This window comes from Hyla sarda, chromosome 7, assembly GCF_029499605.1.
Source record: "Hyla sarda isolate aHylSar1 chromosome 7, aHylSar1.hap1, whole genome shotgun sequence".
Classification (NCBI taxonomy): domain Eukaryota; kingdom Metazoa; phylum Chordata; class Amphibia; order Anura; family Hylidae; genus Hyla; species Hyla sarda.
In genome coordinates this window covers 199,603,480-199,626,489 of record NC_079195.1, presented here as the reverse complement: position 1 = coordinate 199,626,489, position 23,010 = coordinate 199,603,480, and the positions used below count along the sequence as shown (strand labels likewise).

Here is a 23,010-nt window from a genome sequence, read left to right as displayed (position 1 = left end):
TATGTATGGTGTATGTATGGTGTATGCATGGTGTGTGTATGTACTGTATGTATGATGTGTGTATCTCTGTGTGTGTGTGTGTATGTACTGTATGTATGATGTGTGTGTATGTATGATGTGTGTGTATGTATGGTGTATGCATGATGTGTGTGTATGTATGGTGTATGTATGATGTCTGTCTGCATGGTGTGTGTATGTACTGTATGTATGATGTGTGTATGTGTATGTGTGTGTATGTACTGTATGTATGATGTGTGTGTATGTATGGTGTATGCATGATGTGTGTGTGTGTATGTATGTGTGTGAATGTATGTATGATGTGTGTGCATGGTGTATAATGTGTATATGTACTGTATGTATGATGTGTGTGTATGTATGGTGTATGTATGATGTGTGTGTATGTACGATGTTTGTGTATGTATGGTGTATGTATGATGTGTATGTGCTGTATGCATGGTGTGTGTATGTACTGTATGCATGGTGTGTGTTTATGTACTGTATGTATGATGTGTGTATGTACTGTATGTATGGTGTGTGTGTGTATGTACTGTATGTATGGTGTGTATGTATGATGTGTGTATGTACTGTAGGTATGATGTGTATGTACTATATGTCTGGTGTGTTTATGTACTGTATGTATGATGTGTGTGTAAGTATGGTATATATGATGTGTGTGTATGTATGGTATGTATGATGTGTGTATGTATGGTGTATGTTTGATGTGTGTGTATGTATGGTGTATAATGTGTGTATGTACTGTATGTATGATATGTGTGTATGTATGATGTGTGTGTATGTATGGTGTATGTATGATGTGTGTGTATGTACTGTATGTATGATGTGTGTGTGTGTATGTACGATGTTTGTGTATGTATGGTGTATGTATGATGTGTATATGCTGTATGTATGATGTGTATATACTGTATGCATGGTGTGTGTATGTACTGTATGGATGATGTGTATGTACTGTATGTATGGTGTGTGTGTGTGCATGTATGGTGTGTATGTATGATGTGTGTGTGTGTGTATGTACTGTATGCACGGTGTGTGTGTATGTACTGTAGGTATGATGTGTATGTACTGTATGCACGGTGTGTGTATGTACTGTATGTATGGTGTGTGTATGTACTGTATGTATGATGTGTGTGTATGTATGGTGTGTGTATGATGTGTGTATGTATGTACTGTATGCATGGTGTGTGTGTGTTTATGTACTGTATGCATGATGTGTGTATGTACTGTATGTATGATGTTTGTATGTACTGTATGTATGATGTGTGTAGGTACTGTATGTATGGTGTGCATGATGTGTGTGTGTGTGTGTGTATGTACTGTATGTATGGTGTGTGTAGGTACTGTATGTATGGTGTGCATGATGTGTGTGTATGTGTGTATGTACTGTATGTATGGTGTGTGTGTACTGTATGTACAGTGTGCGTGTGTGAGTATGTACTGTAGGTATGGTGTGTGTATGTACTGTATGTATGGTGTGATGTACTGTATGTATGGTGTGTATGTATGGTGTGTGTGTGTATGTACTGTATGTATGGTGTGATGTACTGTATGTATGGTGTGCGTGTGTGAGTATGTACTGTATGTATGGTGTGTGTGTGTATGTACGGTGTGTTTTTATGTACTGTATGTATGGTGTGTATGTACTGTATGTATGGTGTGTATGTACTGTATGTATGGTGTGTGTGTGTGTATGTACGGTGTGTTTGTATGTACTGTATGTATGGTGTGTATGTACTGTATGTATGGTGTGTATGTACTGTATGTATGGTGTGTATATACTGTTTGTATGGTGTGGGTATGTACTGTATGTACAGGGGTGTGGAAATTTTATGAAAAACTACTTGTCCACGGGACTAAAATGGAGCAAAATCTACTTATCCCTCATGACGATCCACTTGTCCGGCCAATTTTCGCTTTTACACTCTCGTTTTTTCCTCCTCGCCCTATAATAGCCATAACTACCTACTATAATGATATCTTTAAATTTTTCAATAACATATTCTCTGAACCAAAAAAAATATATTTATATATATTTATTTATATTTAGGGAAGTGAAATTTAAATAGTAAAAGATAATTTAGCAGATTTGGTGTTTTTCCTTTCTGCGCCATTTACCTTGTGGTTGAGATAACATGTTAGTTTTATACTTTGGGCGCCTGATTACAGCAATACCAGATTTCTATAGTTTACCTCATGTTTTACTAATTCTGAACTTTTTCTAATTTTTTTAATTGCCATTTTAAACCCCTGTAGCTTTATTTTTTTTTCCGCATGACTTTTTTATCGCTTTTTAACTTTTTTTTAACATTTTAATAGGTTGTACAATTACGCATGAAGCGATAACAAATATGGTTATTTTTATTATGTTTACATGTTTTTATATAGGAAAACGGGGTGATTTGAACTTTTCACATGGAAGGGGTTAATGCAGTGGTCTTCAAACTGTGGCCCTCCAGATGTTGCAAAACTACAACTCCCAGCATGCCCGGACAGCCAACAGCTGTCCTGGCATGCTGGGAATTGTAGTTACATCTGGAGGGCCACAGTTTGGAGACCACTGGGTTAATGTGTCTTTCAAACTTATATTAAAACTTTTTTTTTTTTACACTTTATTACACTTATATGAGGAATCATTAGATTCTTTTGAACTCTATTAATCTGTGTGCTCTGTGATCCATTGATAGAGCCTTGTCCAGCCATGCTCTATCAATGACAGAGCCGGGACAGGAGGAAGCAGAGGTAAGTCCTCCGGCTACCTCCATATTGGAACGCCCCCCTGCGATCGTGCTGCGGGGGGGCAATCCACCCCACTAGCCCACCAGGGAGCATTCACATCTCCCTTTAGATGCTACTGTCAGCTTTGACAGCGGCGATCTAAAGGGTTAATAGCCAGCCACAGCGATCGCCACATGCTGACTATTAGCGACAGCCCCGGCTACTGCGAACAGCCGCGGGGGTGCAGAGTATGGAGCGGGCAGGAATCCTGAGCCCGCTCCATACTCCCCTGTGAGTGCTGCATGCATCTCCCCGTGCAGACGTGCCTCCTCCCCTCAGCTCTCCGAAGCTACAGCTGGGGGGAGTGAAGGCAGAGGATGCAGGCTGCACGGGGAGCAAGAAGCCACGCCCCCTCATCTCCCCCCGCACGTCTGCAGAGCAGGGGAGAGAAGACATACGCAGCTTCTCATCTCCCCTGCTCTGCTTCGGAGGAAACAGGTTTTTACAGCCGGGGGCTGCAGAGTAGGGAGCGGGCAGGAGTCGGAAGCCCGCTCCATACAGTCTGCAGAGGTCTGGGCGACTTGTAAGGTCCGACCCTGCTTGCCCGAAGCCGGGCTAAGGGGCGGACAACTTCACCTGCCCGGTGCCCGGAACTGCTTGTCCCGGGCGTCGGGCGATAGGAATTCCACATACCTGATGTATGGTGTGTGTGTATGTACTGTATGTATGGTGTGTGTGTGTTTACATGTACTGTATGGTGTGTGTGTATATGTATGGTGTGTGTGTATGTACTGTATGTATTTGTGTGTGTGTGTGTGTGTATGTACTGTATGTATGGTGTGTGTGTGTATATGTATCGTATGTATTGTGTGTGTATATGTATGGTGTGTGTATGTACTGTATGTATGGTGTGTGTGTATGTACTGTATGTATGGTGTGTGTATCATGTGTGTGTATATACTGTATGTATGGTGTGTGTGTATGTACTGTATGTATGGTATGTATGGTGTGTGTATGTACTGTGTGTATGGTGTGTATGTACTGTGTGTATTTTGTGTGTGTGTGTGTATGTACTGTGTGTATGGGGTGTGTGTGTGTGTACGGTGTGTGTGTGTGTGTATGGTGTGTATGTGGGTGTATGGTGTGTGTGGGTGTACGGTGTGTGTGTACGGTGTGTGTGGGCGGGTGTACGGTGTGTTTGGGTGTACGGTGTGTGTGTGGGTGTACTGGATGTATGGTGTAAGAATGATGTTCGTAATCAACATGTATGATGTTTAGAGATATATTATGCAGGGGGGATCTGGAGGTGGCGGGTGCATGTATGATGTGTGTGTGTGTATGTATGTATTATGCATGTGTGGCGGAGGCCGCGTGTGTATGTATGGTGTGTGTGTGTATGTATGGTGTGTGTGTGTATGTATCTATGATACAGTGACCCCCTGACCTACGATGGCCCCGGCATATGATCAAATCGACATACGATGTCGGGGCCATCGCATTAAGTGCTATCCGGCAGCGCAAAATGCTTAAGCTGCTGCCGGATAGCAGCTTAATGTTCCCCGTGTGGTGCGGTGAATATTACTTACCCCTCCACGATGCTTCGGGGTGCCCTCCGGGTCCAGCGCTGTTCCTTCGGTGTCTTCTCGGCCCTCTCCGGTGACGTCACTTCGCTGTTGCGCACGCCGTCCCGTCATCCAATAGGAACGGCGTACGCAGCGGCGAATGACAGCGGAGGACCGGAGAAGACCAGGAGAGCCCAGCAGAGGACCGGAGAAGACCAGGAGAGCCCAGCAGAGGACCGGAGAAGACCAGGAGAGCCCAGCGGAGGCCCGGGGTCACCATCGGGAGTGGCGGGACACGGTCCGGAGCGGCGGGGACAGGTGAGTACAGCTTCCTATACTTAACATTGAACGAATCACTCAACATACGATGGATTCGACAAAAGATGGCTCTTTTGGAACGAATTACCATCGTATGTTGAGGGACCACTGTATATGAATCATGTGTGTGTGCATGAATGATAGATGTGTGTAAGCAACATGTATGATGTGTGGAGATGTGTGTAAGGCTGGGTTCACACTACGTTTTTGCCATACTGTTTTCAATCTGTTTTTCTAAAGAAAACCGTATGGCAAAAAAACGGATGGAACAGTATGGAAAAAAGTAAACCGTATGCGTTTTTAAACAGTATACTGTTTTTAAAAGTGCATACAGTTCCGTCAGTTTTTATAAAAAAAAAAAACCCATACGTTTTTGAAAATTTTGTCCATTTTTAATGGGAGGGGTCTTGGGTGGGGACTTTAGGATTCAAATGTCCATGTGCAAAGTAAAAACGTATACGTTTTTCCCATATGGAACCGTATACATGTGCGTTTCCCATTGACGTCCATGTTAAAAAAAATTATGCGGTTGCAGTACGGTTTTTAAACCGGAGACAAAATTGTGGTCAACCACGGTTTTGACTCCGGTTTAAAAACCGTACTGCAACCGCATACATTTTTTTTTAACATGGACGGCAATGGGAAACGCACATGTATACGGTTATATTCAGGGGGTATAGTAGGAGGCAGTATTATTTTCATGGGTTACAGTGGATGGCAGTATTATATGCGGGAGGTACAGTTGATAGTAGTTTTATATTCAGGGGATACAGTGGGTGGCAGTATTACATTCAGGGGGTACAGTAGGTGGCAGTATTATATTCAGGGGGTACAGTAGGAGGCAGTATTATATTCAGGAGGTACATTAGGTGGCAGTATTATATTCAGGGGGTATAGTAGGAGGCAGTATTATATCCAGGGGGTATAGTGGGTGGCAGTATTATATGCAGGAGGTACAGTTGATGGTAGTTTTATATTCAGGGGATGCAGTGTGTGGCAGTATTATATTCAGGGGATACAATGTGTGGCAGTATTATATTCAGGGGACACTGGTGGCAGTATTATATTCAGGGGGTATAGTAGGAGGCAGTATTATATTCAGGGGGTAAAGTGGGTGGCAGTATTATATGCAGGAGGTACAGTTGATGGTTGTTTTATATTCAGGGGCACAGTGGTTGTCAGTATTATATTCAGGGGGTACAGTATTTAGCAGAATAATAATGATTATTTTCTTCATACAGAGGATGAGGATCTACTGACAAAGTGAGAACCTATGATGTCCGGGTTTCAGACTCTGCAGAGAAGATGGAGTTGGAAGAAGTCCTGGTGTCTGGACCAGAAGGAGAAGAAAAGAAAAGACAACAGAGAAGACGTCACTCAGGTCACTGACATCATTGTGTTTTCTCCATTGTGTTTTCTCTTTTCTCCATCGGTTGTAGTCACTTGTTAGTTCTGCAGTGATGATAGGTGACGATGTAGCCTAATCTGTGGCTCTCCAGCTGTTGCAAAACTACAACTCCCATAATGCCTGAGGCTCTCCAGTTTTACAACAGCTGGAGAGCAACTGGAACCAAGGTGATTGGTGGGGGTCCCAGCAGTTGGACCCCCCACTAGAAAAATGGACTGCTTAGGGTGCGTTCACATGGCCGTTTGTCCCCGTTTAAAAAAATGATCCATGATGGGGATAGTAGTACAAACACTAATGTAGTCCCCCCTAGGGCTGGGCGGTATGGCCAAATATGTGTATCGCGATATTTTTGTAACTTATGGCGGTTCCACGGTATATAACGGTATTCCCCCCCTCCGCCCCAATTAATTATTAGCCCAGCTGCGTTGTCCCCATTGGGGTACTACTCACGTCACCCGCAAGCGCTGCCCTCCTCGTCCTTCTGTTTGTTGCGGCCGCCGACGCTGACACTCTATACTGTATCCCTATGCCCGGGCTGTAAAAGGTAAACAAAAATAAATTAACGCATGTTCCAATGTCGGCATTACACTGAGGACGTGAACGTCGGACAGCCGTCAGCCTATCACCGGCCGCAGCGATGTCCCTCCTCGGCTGGTGATGGGCTGAGCCCACTGTCATGTAAGAAGCCGGCTTCTTACACGACAGTGGGCTCAACCTATCACTGGCCGAGGCGGAACATCTGATAGGCTGACGGCTGTCCGACGTTCACAGCGGTGATCTAATGCATTAATAGCGGCCACGGCGATCGCAGCATGCCAGGCTATTAGCGGCGGGAGAGCTGTAGCTAGCTCCTTTTATGCCCGAGGCAAACCCAGAAAAGTCTAGATGTAACTTTTTGATCACCTTGTAAAAAATGTCTCATATGAAGTGACCAAAAATGAGCAATTATGTAATGTAATATGTAATAATTTTTTACATTTACACTGTTCACCGTACAGTTTAATTAACATTTTATTTTAATAGTCTGGACATTTCCACATGCAGCGTTACCACTTATGTTTATTTTTGTACATTATTTTTATTTAAAAAAAATTGGAAACTTTTATTAGGAAAAGGGCTTATTCACATATATACGCACTTTTTAAAGTATTATAATCACTATTTTTCAGTCTTCATAGGGACTTATCTATGGAGTCTTTTGATTGGAAAACACTGTGAACAACGCTGTGTTACCGGGGGGGCGGGGGGGGGGGGGGGGGGGGGCGATGTTGTTCTCCAGTTTATGTGGTCCATTTTATTTACTCTAATTTAGGTGTCAGAAAATGTTGGAAGTTGCATTTAGTTACTAGATAACTACAACTCCCAGCATGTCCTGATACAGCCTATGGTTGTGTGGGTGTTGCAGCATGTTGCACTGTATAGTAGTACAGTTAAGGTTATTGTGTAACATGCTGGGAGTTGTAGTTTTGGTCTGTGTCAGCTGCAGAGCCATAGATGTGTCAAGGAATCCTGGGAATTGCAGTTAGTAACTACAACTCCCAGCATGCCCTGATGCAGCCTATGGCTCTGCAGCTGACCCGAACCAAAACTACAACTTCCAGCATGTTGCACTTTATAGTTCTACAGTGAGAAATTCTGTGTCTTGACAAGTTCTGTGTCCCGATCAGCTGATGATAGTGCTGAGTCAGCAGAGCTGCCAGCACAGACACTGTGATTGCACTGTGATTGGTTGATGGGAGGGTGTGTCTGCTCACCGGGACATAGAACTTGTCAAGACACAGAATTTCTCATTACACCGGACAGGTCAGGGGCTGATGGGAGTAGAGATGTCACGTGCCCCGCGCAGGCAAGCACATCCACTCCAATCACCTGACCTGTCCCTGCACCATCCAGCGCTCGGAGCAGCTGCAGCCTCACGCCGCTAGAACGATCCCCGGCATGGTAAGTAAAGCACGGGGGTTGTTCTGTGGGTGATAAAGGGTGCAGGGGGTTATGGGGGTGATAAGAGTTGCAGGGGGGGTGTTATGGGGGTCATAAGAGGTGCAGGGGGGTTATGGGGGTGATGAGAGGTGCTGGGGGGTTATAGTAGTGATGAGGAGAGGTTTGGTGGGGGTTATGGGGTTGATGAGGACACAGGATAAGACAGGGTGTATATGTATTTATGATGTGTGGCAGTATTATATTCAGTGGATACAGTGTGTGGCAGGATTATATTCAGGGTACAGTGTGTGGCAGGATTATATTCAGGGTACAGTGTGTGGCAGGATTATATTCAGGGTACAGTGTGGCAGGATTATATTCTAGGTACAGTGTATAGCAGTATTATATTCAGGGTACAGTGTGTGGCAGTATTATATTCAGGGTACAGTGTGTGGCAGTATTATATTCAGGGTACAGTGTATAGCAGTATTATATTCAGGGTACAGTGTGTGGCAGTATTATATTCAGGGTACAGTGTGTGGCAGGATTATATTCAGGGTACAGTGTATAGCAGTATATTCAGGGGTACAGTGTGTGGCAGTATTATATTCAGGGTACAGTGTGTGGCAGTATTATATTCAGGGTACAGTGTGAGGCAGTATTATATTCAGGGTACAGTGTGTGGCAGTATTATATTCAGGGTACAGTGTGTGGCAGGATTATATTCAGGGTACAGTGTGTGGCAGTATTATATTCAGGGTACAGTGTGTGGCAGTATTATATTCAGGGTACAGTGTGTGGCAGTATTATATTCAGGGTACAGTGTATAGCAGTATTATATTCAGGGTACAGTGTGTGGCAGTATTATATTCAGGGTACAGTGTGTGGCAGTATTATATTCAGGGTACAGTGTATAGCAGTATTATATTCAGGGTACAGTGTGTGGCAGTATTATATTCAGGGTACAGTGTGTGGCAGGATTATATTCAGGGTACAGTGTATAGCAGTATATTCAGGGGTACAGTGTGTGGCAGTATTATATTCAGGGTACAGTGTGTGGCAGTATTATATTCAGGGTACAGTGTGAGGCAGTATTATATTCAGGGTACAGTGTGTGGCAGTATTATATTCAGGGTACAGTGTGTGGCAGGATTATATTCAGGGTACAGTGTGTGGCAGTATTATATTCAGGGTACAGTGTGTGGCAGTATTATATTCAGGGTACAGTGTATAGCAGTATTATATTCAGAGGTACAGTGTGTGGCAGTATTATATTCAGGGTACAGTGTGTGGTAGGATTATATTCAGGGGGTACAGTGTGTTGCAGGATTGTATTTAGTGGGTACAGTGTATAGCAGTATTATATTCAGGGTATAGTGTGGGGCAGGATTATATTTAGTGGGTACAGTGTATAGCAGTATTATATTCAGGGTACAGTGTGGGGTAGTATTTTATTTAGGGTACAGTGTGGGGCAGTATTATATTCAGAGTACAGTGTGGAGCAGTATTATATTCAGGGTACAGTGTGGGGCAGTATTACATTCAGGGTACAGTGTGGGGCAGTATTATATTTAGGGTACAGTGTGGGGCAGTATTATATTCAGGGTACGGTGTGTGGTAGTATTATATTCAGGGTACAGTGTGGGGCAGTATTTTGTTTAGGGTACAGTGTGGGGCAGTATTTTATTTAGGGTACAGTGTGTGGTAGTATTATATTCATGGTACAGTGTGTGGCAGGATTATATTTAGTGGATACAGTGTATAGCAGTATTCAGGGTACAGTGTATAGCAGTATTATATTCAACCTGGCAAGGTTATAATGATTACTGTTTTCATGCAGAGGATGAGGATCTGCTGACAAAGTGAGGAGCCAATGATGTCTGGATGTCAGACTCTGCAGAGAAGATGGAGCTGGAGGAAGACCTGGTCTCTGGACCCGATGAAGAAGAAAAGATAACAGAGAAGATATCACTCAAGTCAGAAGACGTCACTGATATCATTGTGTATTCTCCTGACTGTCCCATCAGAGCTGTAGTCACTTGTAAGTTCTGCAGTGATGATGGGTAAAACTGTGTCCAATCTGTGTCTCTGCAGCTGTTACAAAACTACAACTCCCATAATGCCTAAGACTCTCCAGACATGATGGGAGTTTTAGCTTTCCAACAGCTGGAGAACCACTTCAACCGAGGTGATCGGTGGGGGTCTCAGCAGTCAGACCCCCACCAAAAAAATGGCCCCGGGGGGGGGGGGGGGGGGCAACAGGCAGGGGGAGGGATAGGGAGCCCCGAGGTAATTTTTTGCATCGGGCACTGTGGTTTCTAGCTAGACCTATGGGGGCAACTATTAACAGAGGGGCCTACCCAAACTATATGGAGCCCCCTATATAGTTTGGGTAAGCCCCTCTGTTAATAGTTGCTTCCATATAGTTTGGGTAGACCCCTCTGTTAAAGGAGTAGTCTGGTGAAAAATAACTGTTAGGGGATAAGTTATAGATCGCAGGGGGGTCGAAGTGCTGTGAACCCCCCCCCCCTGATCTCCTGCACGTCTGTACCCTGCAGGAAGCCGTGGCCGGCACACTCCCTCCATGTATCTCTATGGGGTACATGGAGGGGCATGTCAGCCAGTGCTCCGTGCTGGGTAAGGCATGTCCCCCTTCCAGCTGGGGGGGGGGGCCCAGGCCTTGAGCTGTGTGAGGGGCCCCGAAATTTCTGATGGCAGCCCTGACGGTGAGTGACAGTTGTTATGGACCAATCCAAAATGGCCAGCCCCTGCCCATATAAGGGACCTGCGCCATCTTAATCGCTCTCTTGTTCCTGTGCTGCCAAGCAAGCAGCATCAAGCTCTTCTCTCTTGGGTTGCTGACTCTGGAAGAGGTAGGACATCCGCAGCTTACAAGACTATTTACTAGGCCAAAGCCTTGCGGCCTAGGCCTCTAACATAGCGGATAGACTAAGCAATTCCCCGCTACTCACCGCAAGATCACTGGACCTAAACTCACCCTTAAATCCAGCGGATCTCTGCTATACAATCCCTAAGAAGCTAAATTGAGCTTATCTGATCCCAACCAACTGTCAATCGCTGCTCAGCTATATGCATAGAGACTCTGTTATCTGGACTGTTACTATTGCTGCATGTACAGAAATTCTTCAGTAAAAGTTCCTGCAAGTTTTCAGTTAACAGTGGTTGTGGACAATCCTTTATTTCTGCATCACCTATTGCTCTTGGGAAGGGTGGCAATAGGCCTATCAAGAATACAGCATTTAACCCTCACTCTGGCATCACGAGTGACAAGGGTTAACAGCGCCCTTAACTATCCTGAACAGCAACACCCTAACTACCCTACACCCCCACAAGGCTTTATCCCAATTCCACCACCACAAGCCCTTTTTGGCGTTGCATGAACAGGATTCGGGTGTGTGCCTACAGCTGTTGCCACTAGTGAAGTTGTACTCTCCCCCCCCCCCCCCCCCCCCAGAAAGTAACAGACTTTATTCATGTGTCGCAGACCGCATTACAGTGTACAAGAGCGGTGCGTGTGGTGCAAGTTACAAGGGGGCCACGCGAAAAGTAAGTGGGGAGGCGAAAATTTATGCGCAGCATGAATGTGTAAACTGCGAAACGAATTCATGCTACAATCCTCTGGTCCGGTCAGCATGGGAGGAGTTAACCTGCTGCCGGAGAAGCATGTGAAGAAGTCCCGCGCTGCGCCACGACCCGCCTCTGGGCATGGCTGCCAAGTTGCTGTGTCACAGCCGAAAGGGAACTTGGAAACACAGGAGTAGTTTCTGGGAGGACCGGAAGTCGGGGCTGCACCGATGACATCCTTCCTGCCGGCCGCGATTTTGGGGAAGCCCAGTATAAAGGACACCACGCACAGCAACCTCTTCAGTCTGCACAGAGAGCCGGAGAGTACAGACATGGCGGAGAACAGCGTTCCATGTGGTGAAAACAGCAAAATGGTGCCGGAACAGCGGAAAGTTGTGGCAGTCGCAGCCTGACTTTTCCAAGAACTTGCTGACCGCCTGCAGCGGTTGTCATTAGATGAAGAGGGGGCCTGCAATCTTCCCCCACTGCCTGATGATGACGAAGATTGGCCAAAGACACCTCCAGCAGAGAGCGCAGGGACATCTCTGTGGTGAGATTGTCCCCTCACCACAGAACTTGGGGCTCGTGGGCCGAGATCCCATTGGAGGAGTCTGCAGTGAGTACCCCGCCAGAGGTTTTTCTTCCTCCTCCAGCCCTGAAGCTAAAATGTCTGTTCTTTGCATTGCAAAGAGTGAAATCTGCAACTGTACTGCATCAAAATCCATATATTTTGGTTTTTGGACAGATTTGCGGTGGACAAATTTGTCATTTAACATTATCCCATTTGTGAACCTATCCTGAAGGTTCTGTCTTAAAGGGGTACTCCATAGGGAAAAAATTTTTTTCTAAATCAACTGGTGCCAGAAAGTTAAACGGATTTGTAAATTACTTCTATTTAAAAATCTTAATCCTTCCTGTACTTATCAGCTGTTATATGCTCCACAGGAAGTTGTTTTCTTTTTGAATTTCCTTTCTGTCTGACCACAGTGTTCTCTGCTGACAGCTCTGTGCATTTCAGGAACTGTCCAGAGTAGAAGAAAATCCCCATAGAAAACCTCTCGTGTTCTGGACAGTTCCGGACATGGACAGAGGTGTCAGCAGAGAGCACTGTGGTCAGACAGAAAATAAATCCAAAAAGAAAAGAACTTCCTGTGGATCATACAGCAGCTAATAAGTACTGGAAGGATTAAGATTTTTTAATAGAAGTAATTTACAAATCAGTTTAACTTTCTGGCACCAGTTGATTTAAAAAATTTTTTTCCAGGGAAGTACCCCTTTTAAAAAAAAAAAAAAAAGATTCATGGTTCCTGTGACTGTATATTGTTTTTTGTTTTTTTTTGTTACGTTGGAATGTGCATTCACTCTCTGATCAAAAAATAGTGGTGTATATTAGTTATTGGCCATCACTTCTAATTTAGGAAAACCTGTTAGGGCCAAGTCGAGCAGCGTCTATATCAATTGGCGCTCTGACTGGGTGGACCTGCACAGTTCCCATTGACTGCAATGCAGTCCGCGCAGAGTTCAGCAAGATCCAATTACTTTGCAGAATTTTTGTAGTGTGAACTGCGCTGCAAAATCCCATTTACACCAAGGGGTAGCTGCTGGCCCTAAAGGTCTTCAAAGCCATACTACACTTTTGTCTTTACTTATGTAGCCATGGTTATCTTGATCACGTTAACATGATGCACACATTTTAACGCAATGGCATATCTTAAAGGGGTACTCCGCGGGAGCTTGTTACGTCGTAGCCCCGCCCCCTCATGACATCACGCCCTGGGGTGTGACAGCCACCACGCCCCCTCCCATATACTAGCATTGAGGGGGCGGGGCGTGCCATCATGAAAGGGTGGGGCTGTGACATCACAAGCTCCCGTCGCCAGCTCCATCATTCAGTTTGTTCCAAACGATGACCTGCGGAGTACCCTTTAAAGAGTAGCTCTCATGAGCTTGATCATTTTTTTTTTTATCCTCCTAGTTTACTCCCCTCATCATGATAAACCACCACCTGCCTTTATTTTTATTATTGTTTTGTTTCCTACCGTAATATCGTTCTGTATCTTCTGTTTACTCTCACAGAGCTCCACAGACTGAGAGGGGCGTTCCTCAGCAAGCATGACATCATCTAAAGCCCTGCTGGAGAACACTTTCTCCTTCCCTCTGCTACACACAGCTGAGAGTAGTTCAGTGTGAGATGGGCTGTGACTGGCTGAGACCGCACACTAGCTCTGCGCAGCAGCTGCAAAAGTGAACAGAAATATTCAGCACAGTCTAGCTTTGCTCAAAGGAAAAGGGATCTGATATATTCAGCAGAATACACTGTGCTAAGCTGAGGTCCCACCTGCATTTCCTTACTTTGTTCTTTGCCAGGCTGCAGGAGACAATCTGCAGGCAGGACCAGAAGGAGGACCCATGGTGGCCAAACTTTTTGGGGTTAACAGAACACAAAGTTAAACATTTTTATTAAGAAATATATTAGAAAAGTAATTCAAAAAGGCTTATCTATTACATATGAATTTATATTACTAATGACAGGTACCATTTAATGCACCAGAGATTGTTGTTATTGTCATAATTATTGTTTTTATTAATATTATTTATTTCTATACCACCATTGGTACCAGTAATTGAGGAGCAATGTTAAAATTAATTTTGGGAAATGTGTTTTGATAAGTTTATTACAGATGAGCGAAATTTTCTAAAAATCTGATTCGCCAAATTTTCCGAAAAAGTTTGTTTTGTTCCTAATTTTGCGGTGAATCTATATTAAAAAAGGCTATTTCTAGCCTACATACAGCCTCTATAGGGGTATAGAACACTTTGCTGTGTTCTAAAACGCATATGGAGTGTGCTGTTGTAGTGAAATAATACTGTTATTCAGAATAACATGCAGATTACCGGCATCGCTTTTAGAATCACTGCCGCACAGCAGCACAATGACAGAGCCTGGTGGTGGCATCTGTGTCAGGAGACCATATAGTGACTGAATGACATAGTGTGGAGGTGTTGGCAGCATGAGGAGACCATTTAGTGGCTGAATTGCACAGCGTGGAGGTGTTAGCAGCATGAGGAGACCATATAGTGGCTGAATTGCACAGCGTGGAGGTGTTGGCAGCATGAGGACACCATTTAGTGGCTGAATTGCACAGCGTGGAGGTGTTGGCAGCATGAGGACACCGTATAGTGGCTGAATGACACAGTGTGGACATGATGGCAGCATGAGGAGACCATATAGTGGCTGAATGACGCAGCGTGGAGGTGTTGGCAGCATGAGAAGACCATATAGGGGCTGAATGACACAGTGTGGACATGTTGGTAGCATGAGGAGACCATATAGTGGCTGAATGAGACAGCGTGGAGGTTTTGGCAGCATGAGGAGACCATATAGTGGCTGAATGACACAGCGTGGAGGTGTTGGCAGCATGAGGAGACCCTATAGTGGCTGAATGACACAGCGTGGAGGTGTTGGCAGCATGAGGAGACCATATAGTGGATGAATGGCACAGCCCGGAGTTGCCAGCAGCATGAGTAGGCACTAGGCCTTCACAATCCCTAAGATTAAAAGATGAATTAAGAAATTTAAACCAAAGATTTTGGATAGCGGGTGCTACCTATGAGAAAATTTGAATTTCCCAGACCCAGGCCCAGCAGCGGCATCAGTAAACCATATATTGCCTGAATGACACAGGCTGGAGTTGGCTGATGCATGAGCACACACCAGGGCTTCACAATCCCTAGGAAAAAACACAACAATTTTAGAAATTTTTTAAGAAGATTTTGGATAGCGGCTGCTACCCTATGAGAAAATCTGAAATTCCCAGACCCAGGCCCCACAGCGGCATCAGTAAACCATATAGTGCCTGAATGACATAGCCTGGAGTTGGCTGATGCACGAGTACACAGCAGGGCTTCACAATCCCCCCCCAAAAAACACCACAATTTTTAAAATTTTTGAAAAAGATTTTGGTTAGCGGGTGCTACCTATGAGAAAATTTGAAATTCCCAGACCCAGGCCCAGCAGCGCCATCATTTTTTTATTTGAAATTTAAAACAAACTTTGAGTGTCCCGGACCCCAGCGTGTGGGTACAAAGGACCAAATACAACAAGCCCCCATAGGGCTCATGTGGCCGTGAGATGTAGGCGCAATGTCTCCATTGCCCTGACCGGCCATTGTTTCCAAGACTTTTCGCCAAGGCAAACCATGTGAAGAACAGCGTGACACCGCTGTGACCTGCACACATGGTATGCTGAAGGGCCACTGAGACTTGTCCGGACAGTGGAGGCTTAAGACACAGTGGAGGATGTGGAGGCGGAGTAGCACACTGTCACAGGACCAACGGGCTGACAGAGTGTAGCAGGAAGCAGCATTGAGTACACACCAGGGCTTCACAATCCCAAAGAAAAAGCAACCATTTTTTTTTTATTTTTGAAGAAGATTTAGGACAGCGGGTGCTACCTATATATTGCCTGAATGACACAGCCTGGAGTTGGCTGATGCATGAGTACACAGCAGGGCTTCACAATCCCCCCAAAAATACACAACAATTGTAGAAATTTATGAAGAAGACTTTTGGATAGCGGGTGCTACCTATGAGAAAATTTGAAATTCCCAGACCCAGGCCCAGCAGCGCCATCAGTAAACCATATATTGCCTGAATGACACAGCCTGGAGTTGGCTGATGCATGAGTACGCACCAAAGCTTCACAATCCTTAATAAAAAAGACAAACATTTTTGACAGAAAATTTTGACGAAAATTTAGGACAGTGCGTGCTACCTATATAATACCTGAATGACGCAGCCTGGACCCCGCCGTGTGGGTACAAAGGACATAATCGCACAAGCACCCACAGGGCTCATGTGGCCGTGAGATGTAGGCGCAACGTCTCCATAGCCCTGACCGGCCATTTTTTTGTTTTTGCACCTTTGTTTAAGAACAAGCACATATCCAAGAGTCCAGAAGACTTTATAATGCAGGACGGTGGACCACCAAAAGACATTCTCTAAATTAATTTTTTATGAAATAAAGAAGCAGAGTTCATCCCTCTCCGTATTATTTTGGAAAATTTTAATTAAAAAATCACACGCAAAAAGCGTTCAATGGTGTAATGGTTATTATTCTGGAAAATTCAAGTTTATTACTGTGAAAATTATCAGAATACTACCCAAGAGTGTTTAATAACCCCATACATTGCACCAAAACTGTTGAAATTTTAATTAAGCATGTATGTATTTCAAAAATCCTAAAATTAAAGTCCGAAGCCCAGAAGCATCATGAAGTCTAGTAGTTCCTGAAAGACACAGGAGCAGTCAGGAGCAGGCATCAGCAGTACCCAATAGGCTTTCATAACCCCTTACATTGCACGATCAATCATGAGATCGAGCAATAACAGGTGCGTTATGCTCTCAGATGTCCGGGGCTGCACGCGCGCTACACTGAACGGACCAGCGTTTGTCTAACCCGCTAAACCCCGTTCGTAATAGGGATCAGGGATTGCAATTATTTGCCAGGATAGAAGAATCACAACGAAGCGTGGGTCATAAGCTCGGGTTCATTAAGTCTCTGCCCTTTGAACACACCGCATGTCTCTACTACCGATTGGATGGTTTAGTGAGGTCTTCGGATTGGCCCCGGTGGGGTAGGAGAAGGCCCTGGCAGAGCGCCGAGAATTTAAAGATTATTGTTGAAATTTGCATTAAGCATGTATTGGCTACTGCTAAACTTCCAAAAATTAAAAGGCCCAAGGCCAGAAGCATCAGTGAGGCAATTATTTCCTGAAAGACACAGGATGAGTCAGGAGCAGGCATTCGCTGTACCCAAGAGGGTTTCATAACCCCTTACATTTAAAGATCAATGTTGAAATTTGCATTAAGCATATATTTAGCAACTGCTAAACATCCAAAAATTAAAGGCCCGAGGCATCAGGGAGGCAAGTAGTTCCTGAAAGACACAGGATGAGTCAGGAGCAGTCATTCGAAGTACCCAAGAGGGTTTCATAACCCCTTACATTTAAAGATCAATGTTGACATTTGCATTAAGCATATATTTAGCTACTGCTAAACATCCCAAAATTAAAGGCCCAAGGCCAGAAGCGTCAGTAAGGAAAGTAGTTCCTGAAAGACACAGTATGAGCCAGGAGCAGGCCATCACAGTACCAAAGAGGGTTTCATAACCTTAATTGATAACCCAAGAGGGTTTCATAACCAACCATAATTGGGAAGTGTTGGTGTAGCAGCATGGTCAATCTACTCTGAGGCATCTGGCATTGGTGGCTGGAAATCCTGGCTGATCCATCCCTGATTCATCTTGACAAACGTCAGTCTCTCCACATTTTTAGTGGACAGACTAGTTTGCCTTGGGGTGACTATGGCCCCGGCCGCACTAAACACCCGCTTTGATGGCACACTACTGGCCGGGCAGGACAGCTTTTCCAGGGCAAACTGCTAGTTGCGGCCATAAATCAAGTTTGGCTGCCCAGAAGTCCAACGGATCTTCAATGGTTGTTGGCATGGTCATTTCAAGGTATGCCACCACCTGCTGGTTCAGGTCCTACTCCATGTCTACCTGCTGCTGATGAGTTGCTTCACTATGCGGGTGAAGAAAGCTACTCATCAGCGACTGTAGACTCAGGCTGCTGCTGATTAAGCTGGTACTGCTCCTGCCACCCCTCCCCTCCCCAGCAGCCATGGCAGTGGAAGGTGAGCGCAGAGGGCCCCCCCGAGTCAGACCTGCAAATGGATGGATCATGTGGCCGATAGGCATCGGCCAACTGACTACGTAGAATCTCTCTGTAGTAGGTCAGTTTGTCCTCCCTCTCAGTGGGTGTAAAGGCCCCCATTCTGGGACGGTAGCGAGGGTCTAATAAGGTGGAGATCCAGAAGTCATCCCGCTGACGAATTTTGACAATTCGGGGGTCACTACGCAAGCAACTGAGCATGCATCGTGCCATTTGCGCCAGTGACTCGGAGGGACTACCTGCCTCCATCTCCACTGCATACTGCCACGGTGTGTCTGGGTCCTCTGTCTCGCCTTCCTCATAACCCTCTGGCTGCTCCTGCTCCTCCTCTCCTGTCCGATGACTAGAAACACCGGCCATCTCATCCAACCTAAACTGTGCTCCGCTCTGCCCCTCATCCTCTTCCAGTTCAGCCCCCACAGGGCTCATGTAGCCTTGAGATGTAGGCGCAACGTCTCCATTGCCGTAACCAGCCATGGTTTCAATCATTTGTTGTAGGAAATGTAGGAGTGGAATTACGTAGTTCATGGCGTAATCCAGGCGACTTGCAAATAATGTGGCTTCCTCAAAGGGCCTCAGCAAACGGCAGGTGTCACGTATGAACTGCCACTGGTTCACATTGAAGTTACACAGGGGAGTACTCCTATCTGCTTGGATCATGAAGAAATCGGTGATGGCTTTTCTTTGTTCGTATAGTCTGTCCTACATATGGAGGGTGGAATTCTAACGTGTGGCAACGTCTCAAATAAGACTATGTTGTGGGATACCGTTCTGAGGCCGCAGCTCAAGGAAGGTGTGCTTGGCGGTGTACGAGTGGCTGAAGTGCATGCACCGTTTCCTTGCCATTTTCCGGATGTTTTGCAAATGGGGTGAAGACTTGAGGAAGTGCTTGACAACCAGATTCAACACGTGTGCCATGCAGGGTGCGTGTTTCACACTTCCTTGTCGCAGCGTGGACACGATGTTCTTCCCGTTGTGGGTCACCATGGTTCCCATTTCCAGATTTCGTGGAGTAAGCCATACTCTGATTTCTTTACGAATTAACTTTAGCAGTTCCTCCCCTGTGTGACTCCGTTCGCCAAGGCAAACCGTGTGAAGAACAGCTTGACACCGCCGTGCCCTACACACATGGTACTAAGGGCCACCGAGATTTGGACGTGCAGTGGAGGCTGAGGACACGGGGGAGGATGAGGAGCCGGCGTCGCACACTGTAACAGGACCAACTGCCTGAGAGCGAGAGCGTGGAGGAGGAAGCGGTGTGACCTGTCCAAGTTGCCTTTGTGGCTGTGCAGGAACCACATTTACCCAGTGGGCCTTAAGACAAGTATTGTCCCTGCCCTTAGTTACAGCTCCACACATCGGCGCTGCCGTGCACTTTTGAACACACCGACAGGCTCAAGGACTGGCCCACCTTCTCTTGTACAAACTTATGCAGGGCTGGTACTGCCTTCGCAAAGAAATGACGGCTTGGGACTCTCCACCTCGGCTCGGCACAAGCCATAAATTCTCTGAAAGGTGCAGAGTCCACCACTTGAAAAGGGAGGGACTGCAAAACCAGCAACTTGGACAGGAGCACATTCAACTTCTGTGCCGTTGGACGAGTGGGCGCATACTGTTGTCTCTTGGACATGGCTTCGCTGATGGATTGTTGACAGAATGGCTGACTAAAAGCGGGAGAAGCAGGAGCGACAGAAGGAGGGTTTGACACACAGCTCCCTTCGGCTGAGGTGGTGGAGCCTTGGCTGGATGAAGGAGGGAGCGGATGGCCACTGGGTGATACAGCAGGCTGGACCACTACATCGGAGCCACGGTTCTCCCAGGCCACTTTATGGTGGCGAAGCATGTGTTGACGCAGGGCCGTGGTGCCGACATTGTGACCCTTGTCACGCTTCACTTTCTGCCGACAGATCTTGCATGTGGCTACTTGAACCTCCTCCGGATGCCTGATGAAAAGCTTCCATACCGCCGAGTAGCTGATTTTCTCACCTGCAGTCCGCACTAATTGACTGCTACTGGCGCCGTTTCCAAGAACCCCTGTTCCACTACCTCCCTGGAAGATAGGCTGCCGTGAAGCAGGTGGTTTTCCCCCGGGCATGTTTGGCTCCTGAATTTCCACTACTGCCACCACGCTGACTGCCAACCGTGCTACCGCCTTGCTGCCTCAAGGGCAACCTGCAACTCTCTTCTCCTGATGATGAAGAAGCCCCTTCTTCACCCCGACTTCATCATCATCAACAGGTGTGTGCACGTCACTGATGTCCTCCTCAGGTTCCCCAACAGTGTCTGCATCAGGACCCTGAACCCTTGCAACACCGCCTCCCACGTCACTCTCCGCATCACTACTTGGCTGCCTAGCGCAGTAAGCGGTGCATGTCTCCTCCCCTTCTTGGCTGGGCAGTAGCTGCTGACTGTCCTCTATTAGATCGTCCTCAGTAAATAGTGGAGCTGAACCCACAGCATAAGATACTTCCCTAGGAGAGAGAACAACATAGGACAAAGGCAATGGGAGGACAGGGACTGCTCCCGGGCCATGCCAACTGAGGGTTGTGTCTGAGGAACCCACCGACTGTTGACTGCGGGTGTCAGATGTCACTTGTGATGATGTGGATGAGCGAGTTAACCAATCGATGACATCAGAGCTCAGGCCTCTCGCTGCGACTCCTGCTGCCACTCGCCCCTAGTCTGCTGCCAACTCTGCCTGAAGTATTTAGGCCTCTGCCACTCCTCTGTGCACGTCCTGGCACTTCTCTGCCTGACATACTTAGTGCGTATATGAGGGTATTAAAATACGCTACACTACTCTTTAAACAGTATTTGTCTAGAACAGCAGTAGGTCATTACTTATAGCTGTCCTTTCACAGTATGTAGGCCCTTGACAGATTAACAGGTACAGGATGGTACAATACTTGGATGTACGTATGCGGTATGCACAGATGAGGGCAGTAATATGCGCAACTATATGCAGAAAAAACTCTGTATTTTTGTAAAACACCAGCCGGTGAATACTATTGTTTGGACTTTGACAGTATGGAGCACCTTGACAGATTAACAGGTACTAAATGGTACAATCCTTGGATGTACCTATGCGGTATGCACTGTTGAGGACAATAATATGCGCAACAATACGCAGAAAAAATAAGAAGTATTTTTTTAAAACACCAGCAGCTGATTACTTTTGCCAGGAGTCAGGACTTTCCCCTGTATCTAGACTTGTTACCGATACAGAATAGGAGACTGCTTTTATGTAGGCATGTGTTATGCACGTATGAGGCCAGACAAATGCACTACAGTCCGCTGCAAAATAACGTATTTGTGAACAACAGCAGGACCCAACAGTGCAGGACCACAATAAAAAAAAAATACAGGGATTAAACCTTAAATTGCACTCTGTCACACAATTCTGAGCAGCAGATGATTTGTGGAGAAAAAAAATACTGAATTGCGCTGAAAAATGAGGTGGTAAGATGGTTGATAAAGTTCAGGCAGCTTTGAGATCTGTATGAGGCAGCTGACAGCTATCTGCCCCTCTCTGCTGCAAAGCTCAATAATGTGAATAGGAGGTTTAGCTATCAATGATCCTTCTCAGTGTAACAGCACAGCACTCTGCACTCCTGTCTTTCCCTAATGCTGATGTGACTAGCAGTTGCAGTGTAACGCTGTGGTATGAGCTATTCACACACACGCAGTCCCGTCCTCTCTATCTCTGAGTGCATAGACGAAATGAAGAGAGGCAAGCTGGCCACCGATTATATAGGGGCTTTGACATCACAGGGGTCAATGAATGCTGATAGGCTGCATCTCACATGTGATTCAGGGTCATCCCGCCTACCTTCATTCCCGCCGCTGTTTCCCGCCCTCCCACAATCCCCTGCCCCATGTACTCACATGTGGATCCGCCATTTTAGGTCTCCAATAGCCTGGAGTGCTGTAAAATGAAGTTTAATGAAGCGATCACGGCGATTTTTGCATTCGTCGCAAATCGAATATTTAATTAAATTCGTAACTAATTCGGGTTTGTCAACTTCGATTCGCTCATCTCTAAAGTTTATCTTAGGGCTGGTTTATCTTCCAGTACTTATTAGCAGCTGTATGCTACAGAGGATTCCTTTTAGAGATTCCTTTCTGTCTGTCCACAGTGCTCTCTGCTGACGCCTCTGTCCATTTTAGGAACTGTCCAGAGTAGGGGAAAATCCCCATAGCAAACCTATGGACAGTTCCTGATACAGACAGATGTGTCAGCAGAGAGCACTGTGGTCAGACAGAAAGGAAATTCAAAAAGAAAAGAACTTCCTGTGGAGCATACAGCATCTAATAAGTACTATATTTACAAATATGTTTAACTTTCTGGCACCAGTTGATTTAAAAAAATGCTTTCCAGTGGAGTACCCCTTTTAACTTCTGGAGTACAGTAAAAATATCTAAATGCATCAGGGATCAAGATGACACTGGCTACATCTGCAGGTCTTGTCTGATATGCACTTTACATGAGCTTCATAGCTTATAGCAACAGTGTTGTGTTTTCTCTGGTGGGAGAACAAAAGTAGCACACCTTTTTGTTCTAATTTTAGACAAGACATTTAGGTGTGGTGGTAGGGTACACTTTTAAAGTAAATAGTGCGGGTGAACAGGAGACCGATGCGGGGTCTCGGATTGCTATACCTACCTGCAGTCCGGAACCCGACTCCTCCAAAGGTTCTTCTTCTTCCTGCGCTCACTTGCACACAGAGTCGGTCCCGCCGGCTAGATTTAAATA

General features: G+C 45.8%; 1 protein-coding gene and 1 pseudogene across 1 annotated transcript in view; one reads left to right on the top strand and one right to left on the bottom strand.

Annotated features, from left to right (window-relative positions):
• DCST2 (DC-STAMP domain containing 2) overlaps positions 1–6,551 on the bottom strand; it is a 74,357-nt gene extending 67,806 nt beyond the window's left edge. The window contains exon 1 of the mRNA XM_056532122.1: positions 6,469–6,551. The gene's annotated coding sequence lies outside the window, so the exon portion shown is untranslated. The remainder of the gene's footprint in view (positions 1–6,468) is intronic.
• Positions 3,186–23,010, top strand: part of LOC130283205 (E3 ubiquitin-protein ligase COP1-like) — a 267,537-nt pseudogene continuing 247,712 nt past the window's right edge.